Here is a 6,938-nt window from a genome sequence, read left to right as displayed (position 1 = left end):
CTTGCCTTCCTAGGTTGGTATTCCCCTCTGTTGACCACTACTCCTATGACTCTCCTCTGTCCATACCCCACCCTCTTCCCCCCAAGTATGACTGTACCAGGCCCTTTGGGCAGCAACATCTGGAAGAGCAGATCTGGAGCCTTCCCTCCCTGTCTCCTCTCCTGGGAGAGAGGGAGGGAGAATTTATGGGATGTTGGCAGAAAGGATTCGCAAACTTTCATTCAACATGTTTTCCATTTCCTAGGTAAAGAAATATTAGACGGCCAAGAAGGGAGTCAAATCTCATGGGAGATTAGGGGATTGGTGTTCAGGTGCAGAGGATTCTAGATTCTCAGGATCTAGTTTCTGGAAGACCAGGAAACCTGAGGTAATCTGAAGAGTTAAAGGATCTCAAAGAAATTGTCAAATAAGCTTATTTGGGATCCTCCATTCTCCTCTCTACCCCTCTCCTGCCCTCATTCTCTGACTGGTTCTCTTCTATCTGGCTGCCTCTCTGTCTCTGTCTGGGTCTTTCTGGGTTTTGTCTTCTCTCTGTGTGTATCTCTGAAAAAGATCTCTTCCACCAGGTCTCTGGGTGTATCCCTATCTAATTCTTTCTTTAGATCTGTCTCCATATGTCTTCCTCATGTCTCTATGCCTGTGATCTCTGGGACCAAAACACCACCATCTGCACATCTTTGTGCTTTGGAGTCAAGGTTCTCAAAGCACATACTAACCTTGTCTCTGTCTAATTCCTTTGATTTTGGAAGTCTAATCCTGAGACTCAGGACTTTTCTAATCTTCCCTTAGCCATCTTTTACACTGAAGGGGGTAGAAGGTAGGGGTCTCAGATGTTTACCTGAATGTAGTCTCAGCTAGAGCCACCAATTCACCAGTTCCCCAATTCACTTAGAGTGAGACCATGCAAATCTATGCAAATAAGTGCATGACCCCTACCTCTCCCACCCCAGTCAAGAACCAGATAAATTCCTACCACAGGGCTGTTCTTCTAATCCTATCAAATCTCTTCTTTGACCTTGCCATTTTTCTTTATTCCTTTTTTTTTGAAGGGCAATTGAGGTTAAGCGACTTGCCCAAGGTCTTAAGTGTTAAGTGTCTGAGGTCGGATTTGAACTCAGGTCCTCCTGACTCCAGGGCTGGTGCTCTATTCACTTCACCACCTAGCCACCCCATACCTTGTTATTTTTCAATGGCTTTTATCTCACCAGTGCACAGAGTTACCTCACCCAGGGTTTCCCAGTCCCCTCCCAGCCTCTCTCTGGCCTCCCAGCCTCCCCCCAGCTATGCTGCCAGAGACTCATCTCATCAATCTCTACTCTTTCACATCAAAGGCAGAGAGAACAGCGTCTCCCCCTCTTCCCCAGGCCTTAGGGGGTTAATCATAGCCAGGTATGTGGAAGGCTTGGTCCCTTAAATAAATAAATATTTTGGGAACATGCTTGGCCTCCTGCCCCCTTCTACCAGCTTTGGCTACCCTGGGCACCCTGAGGGTAGGGAGCCAGGCACCCTGCCAGCCCCTGATGAGGTCCTGGGGATGGCCTAAAGTTGGGGGGGAGAGTTTCGTGTGGGCTGGTCTCACAACTTATCATAATGGTTCATTGCCCCATCAAAGACTACCTGGTTTGTCTGTCCTTATTGGTGGGTAGTGAAAAAAGGAAAGGGAATGGTGGGGTGCTAGGAGAGCCACACGCACAACCCTGTCACTCACTGCCTGCACCTTCACTGCCCAGTTACCTTTTTGTGACAAAGACCACTTCTGAGAAGCTTTCTAGATTTTACCTAATGATAATCATTAGATGCAGGCTTTCTGGAACAATCATGATTTTCAAATATCCTTTCCCTTTGTCTCCGTAAACTAGGAGCTCTTAGCTGAAGGGGTCTATGAGCATAATCATTGTACAAGCCACGGGGAAGGAGAGGCACATCGCATCCCAAGCCTTTTGGAGCAGGATCCCCAGAGAGCAGAAAATAGATCATGTTTTCCCAGTTTATGGTATCCCAGAATATCCACCCCTGGGGCAGAGAGTTTACAAAGCACTTTCACATCTATTATCTCAATTGATCCTCAGGGTATCCCTGAGGTAAGGTAAGGTAAGGTTGGATCTCAGGATTTGGAACTTGAAGGGATCTTTGAGATTGTTTAGCTCAACCCTTTCAATTTACAAGGGAGGGAACTGAGAGTACAAGTATAATCATGCCCATTTTAAGGATGAGGAGTCTTGACTCAGTCAAAATGGCTTTGACTAGGTCACAGAGCTTACAAATAGTGGGCTAGAATTCAAACCCACTTCTCTCAGCTCTTTCTACTGCAACCCATGCCTCCTCATGCCACACCCACAATCAGGGAATCATGAGGTACCACTGAAATGATGGGAAGCTGGAAAGGGAATGAGGAGCTGTAGACATAGCCTTTATCTTATTCTGAGGTATTGCTAGACAGATATTGCCTGACTTCCCTAAATTTCTTGGATTCAAGCTGATTGGTCCTGATATAGTCCTGCCCACCCAGGCTTCTCAGGACTCTATGGTACCCTCCAAAGGGATAGCTTGACATCTGAAAAACCCATAAACAATAGCAGCCACAAAAGACTTAATGGCCCCACCCAGCCAGATACCATTTCCACTCTTTCTCTGCCAATCTACCTCCCCCTCCTTCTCCCAGATCCAGGGTAGATTCCTTCTCACCTCCTATCCTAACCTCAAAGAATCCCGTCTAGAATAGGTACTGAAATTACTCTCTTCTTTTCTAACATTTTTATCTTTCTATACTGTGTTTGTAATATCATGGCAAATTGACCTCCCAGAGAAGCTCATCAGTATTTTACATCAGTTCTATGATGGCATGCTTGCACAGTCAATGGGGTGAAGTAGGGTTGGGTGCTTGCTCCCACGCTTTTTATCATGATGTTTTCAGCAATGTTGTCAGATGCTTCAACAAGGATGAAAATGACTTCAAGGTCAGCTGCCTCACTGAAGGTAAATTGTTTTACTTGAAAAGGCCAAAAAGCCAAGACTAAAGTGGAGGGAGAGTTGGTGCATGACTTTTTGTTTGCATCTGATCATGCACTCAGTGCAACCTCTGAGACTGAGATGCAACAGATTATGGATTGATTCTCTGCTGCTTGTGCTAATTTTGGCCTGATAATTAACATGAAAAACAGAGGTTCTCCACCAATCAGCACTAAACCATCTATACAGCATCAGTTACAGCAAATGGAGAGATTTTGAATGCTATGGATAAGTTCACTTACCTTTACAGTATACTTTCCAGGGATATACACATGGATAATGAGATTGATGCACGCATTGCCAGAGCTAGCTTGGTATTTGAGAGGCTCCAAATTAAAGTGTGGAAGAAAAGAGTATTAGGTTGCTTACCAGACTAAAGGTCTACAGAGAAATTGTGCTAACCTCATTGTTGTATACCTGTGAAACATGGACAGTCCATCAGAGCCAGGCCAGAAAGTTGAAACCCTTCCATTTGAATTGTCTTAGGAAGATTCTGAAAATTACCTGGTAAGACAAGGTACCCAACATTAAGCTCCTTACTCAAGCTAAACTGTCAAACATTCAAACTCTACAAGTGCAGCTCTGATGGGCAGACCACATTGTTCAAATATCAAATGTATGTTTCCCTAACAGACTATTTTGCAGAGAACTTACACAAGGCAAGCAAGTGCTCACATGGAGATCAGAAGGAGCAATACAAGGACACTCTCAAGCTCTCTGGAGAACTTTGGATACATTGGCATAGGACTGTCCAGCGTGGCATGCCTTCATCAAAGAAGGTGCTATGCTCTATGAGCAAAGCAGAATTGCAATAGCTCAAGAAAAAGGTGAGATGTGCAAATTTAGAGCCTTCTCCACCCCAAATGTTTACATGGACTATTTGTGAGCCTTCCGAGCCCCTATTGGTCTGATCAGCCCCAGTTGGACACACTGTACCTTTGACTCCAACATAATGATGTCATTTTGGTCCTCTATGAGTACAAAGGAAACAAGCAACCAGTTTAGCATAGTACCTGGCATATAGTAAGCACTCTATAGACATTAGCTATTATTATTATTAAATGAGATAATTGTAAAGTGCTTAGAACAGTGCATAGTAAGTACTATTTGAATATTAGTTACTATTATTGTTAAAGCTCTTTTCACTTTACTATGCTTTCTCTTCATAGGAAGAAGCTAGGTGAGGGGTGGCCAGGGGGTGCAGTGAGTAAGAGCACCAGCCCTGGCATCGGGAGACCCGGGATCGGTTCCAGCCTCAGATACTTTGCACCCACACAAAAATAACTGGCCGTGTAACCTTGAGCAAGTTACTTAACCCCAATTACTTAAAAAAAAAAGAAGCTAGGTGGCATGGTAATAGAGTGCTAGCTTTGTAGTCAGAAAGGCCTGAGTTCAAATCTTCCCTAAGACCTTTGTTTAAGTGTGTGACCCTATGTAAGTGATTTGATTTCTTTCAGTATCTATAAAAGAGGGACAACAATAGCACCCATCTCACATGATTATTGTGAAGATCAACTAAGATAAAATATGTAAATAATTTTGTAAGCCATATAAATGTTGGTTATTATATTATTACTTTCTCCTCCTGCCTCCTGTCTCTTTTGTTGGCTCCATATGCTCTGCCATTCTGTCCTGAGCCCTCTTCTCTTTTTTTTGCCTTTTTTCTTTCTTAGTGATCTCATCAGCTTCCATAAGTTTTATTACATTCTCTATGCAGACAACTCTATATATCCAGCGCCAATCTCTCTTCTGAGCTCTAGTCCTCCATCACCAACTATACATTAGACATTTTAACCCAGATGTACCGCAAACATTTCAAATTCAACATGTCCAAAGCAGAATTTTTAATCTTTCCCCAAAGCCTACCACTCTTATGAACTTCTCTGTTTCTGTTGAAGGCACCTCTAACCTTCTAGTCTTCCATATTTTCAACCTCAGCCTTATTCTTATCCATGAATCCTTATTCTCTCCCCCTCACTCCACATATTCAAGTCAGTTGCCATATCTTTTCATTTATCTCTACCCAATATCTCTCACATCTCTCACCTGCTCATGCAGCAACCACCTTAGTTCATGCTCTCATTACCTCTTATCTGGTCAATTGCAGTGGCCTCCTAATTGGTCTCCCATCCTCAACTCCTTCCTCACTCCCATCTATACTCTTCACAGCTGCCAAAGTGATTTTCCTTCAATGCAACTCTGACCATCTCCCTCCCCTAATCGGTGAGCAAAGATCTACAACCTGTGGTACCTTGAATGTTAGATGTTAACAGAACTGTCAATAAAATAAATGTACCATTTCAATAATCCACTCCAAAGGAGTCAATATTTTTTCAATGAAATAAAAATGCTCACTAATGACAATAATTAGGAAGACAAAGTAGAATGAGTAGGGAGGTGAACCCCAGCGGCTCTCTATTGCCTCTAGGATTAAAAAAAAAAACTCTTATTTTGACTTTGAAAGCCATTTATAACTTTACAGGCTGTGTGACCCTGGGCAAGTCACCTAACCCTGTTTACTTCAGTTTCCTCATCTGTAAAATGAACTGGAGAAGGAAATGGCCAACCACTCTAATATCTCTGCCAAGAAAATCCTAAATGGGGCCATGGAGAGTCAGGCATGACTGAAAAATAGTTTAACAATAACACCCTGTATACCTAGGGAGTTTCAATTGCTCACTTTCCTTAAAAAAAAAAAAAAAAACAACCTACCTTTCCAATCTCCTTATTCATTACTCCCCTTTTTACATTCCATAATCCAATCAATTTGGCCTCCTTTCTGTTCCTCACATACGGCTCTACATATCCCATCTTGGTGACTTTCCCCTTGCCATCCTCATGCCTACAGTGCACCCCTGCATCTCTGCCTTAAAGAATCCCTTAGTTCCTTTGAAACTCAGCTCAGTCATTATATTTTGCATGAAGCCTTTCCTGATCTCTTTCCCTAACCTACCTTGTAATTCTGTATATATGTATATGTAGCAATACAGAATTGCTGCTGGGCCTAGTAAAGCTGGAATACTTGCCCTTTTCCCTCTACTAAGGACCCTGAGCTCTGTACTCACATGAGCAAATGGGCACAAGAGCAGACCTGAACAAGGCTGGCGCGAATGGTTGCTAAAGAGAGGAATAAGGCTTTTTTTTTTTTAGTACTTTCTGACTCTTTATATCCTCATTCCAGAGCCCCAGAGGAAAAAAAATCTAAAACCTTGATTTGGCTTGGTTCCTCTAAAAAGGGGCACTAAGAGGATACTCAATATACACTATAGATCATGTATAGGACAGCTATTTATTTCCTTCTCTCAAAATAAATGCTAAAAACCCAAAAGATTCATGAGTATAAACAAGACTTAAATATGAAGCAGCAATTTTTATAATTCCTATTATATTCTTCTAGAAAGTTGATACTCAAAACATGAAATATTTTGTGAAACTGATGAATTGGCATTTTTTCTTTACCTCAGTCTTACACTGTCTAAACTGCTCCCGCAAGGTCTATTTTTTTTTTTCTAGCAAGCCAGATTTTGAGTGGCAGTGATAGGAAACTTCTTCATGTCTATGGCTATCCTTTCCAAGAAGCTCTGAAGTACCTGTATAGGACACTTCTCCACCAGACTGTAACTGCTACTGATTGAGGAACCCAGGAGCCTTAGAGGCAGCCATTCTCCAAAAGTTCATCTCTTAGGACTGATGTTTGGGGCAGATGCTTAGGAAAAGAAACACAAAGCAAAAGAGACAGCAAAAAAAAAAAAAAACCCAAAAACAGAAGCCAAGGCTCACCAAGACAGTGTGCATATCTGAAGCCACCATAACTTTGGGTGTCTCTGAGGGAAGGGAAGAAGAAATTCCCTCTCTTTCCCCCTTAGTGGGAAATCAGAGGGGGAGGAGAGAGAGAGAGAGAGAGAGAGAGAGAGAGAGAGAGAGAGAGA

At 42.6% G+C, this 6,938-nt stretch overlaps 1 long non-coding RNA gene across 1 annotated transcript; it reads left to right on the top strand.

The window, feature by feature from the left end:
- The first annotated feature begins 243 nt into the window (after positions 1-243).
- Positions 244-5,320, top strand: LOC138143090 (uncharacterized). The gene is made up of 3 exons (XR_011163603.1): positions 244-367; positions 3,643-3,836; positions 4,179-5,320. It is a non-coding gene; the product is annotated as an uncharacterized lncRNA (long non-coding RNA).
- Positions 5,321-6,938: the final 1,618 nt, after the last annotated feature.

The sequence above is a fragment of the Petaurus breviceps genome, unplaced genomic scaffold, assembly GCF_028583685.1.
Source record: "Petaurus breviceps papuanus isolate PSGF00001 unplaced genomic scaffold, PetGlider_PUasm1.0 90630, whole genome shotgun sequence".
In the NCBI taxonomy this organism is placed as follows: Eukaryota; Metazoa; Chordata; class Mammalia; order Diprotodontia; family Petauridae; genus Petaurus; species Petaurus breviceps.
Note: the sequence above shows the minus strand (reverse complement) of the source record. Positions and strands in the feature narration are given on the sequence as shown.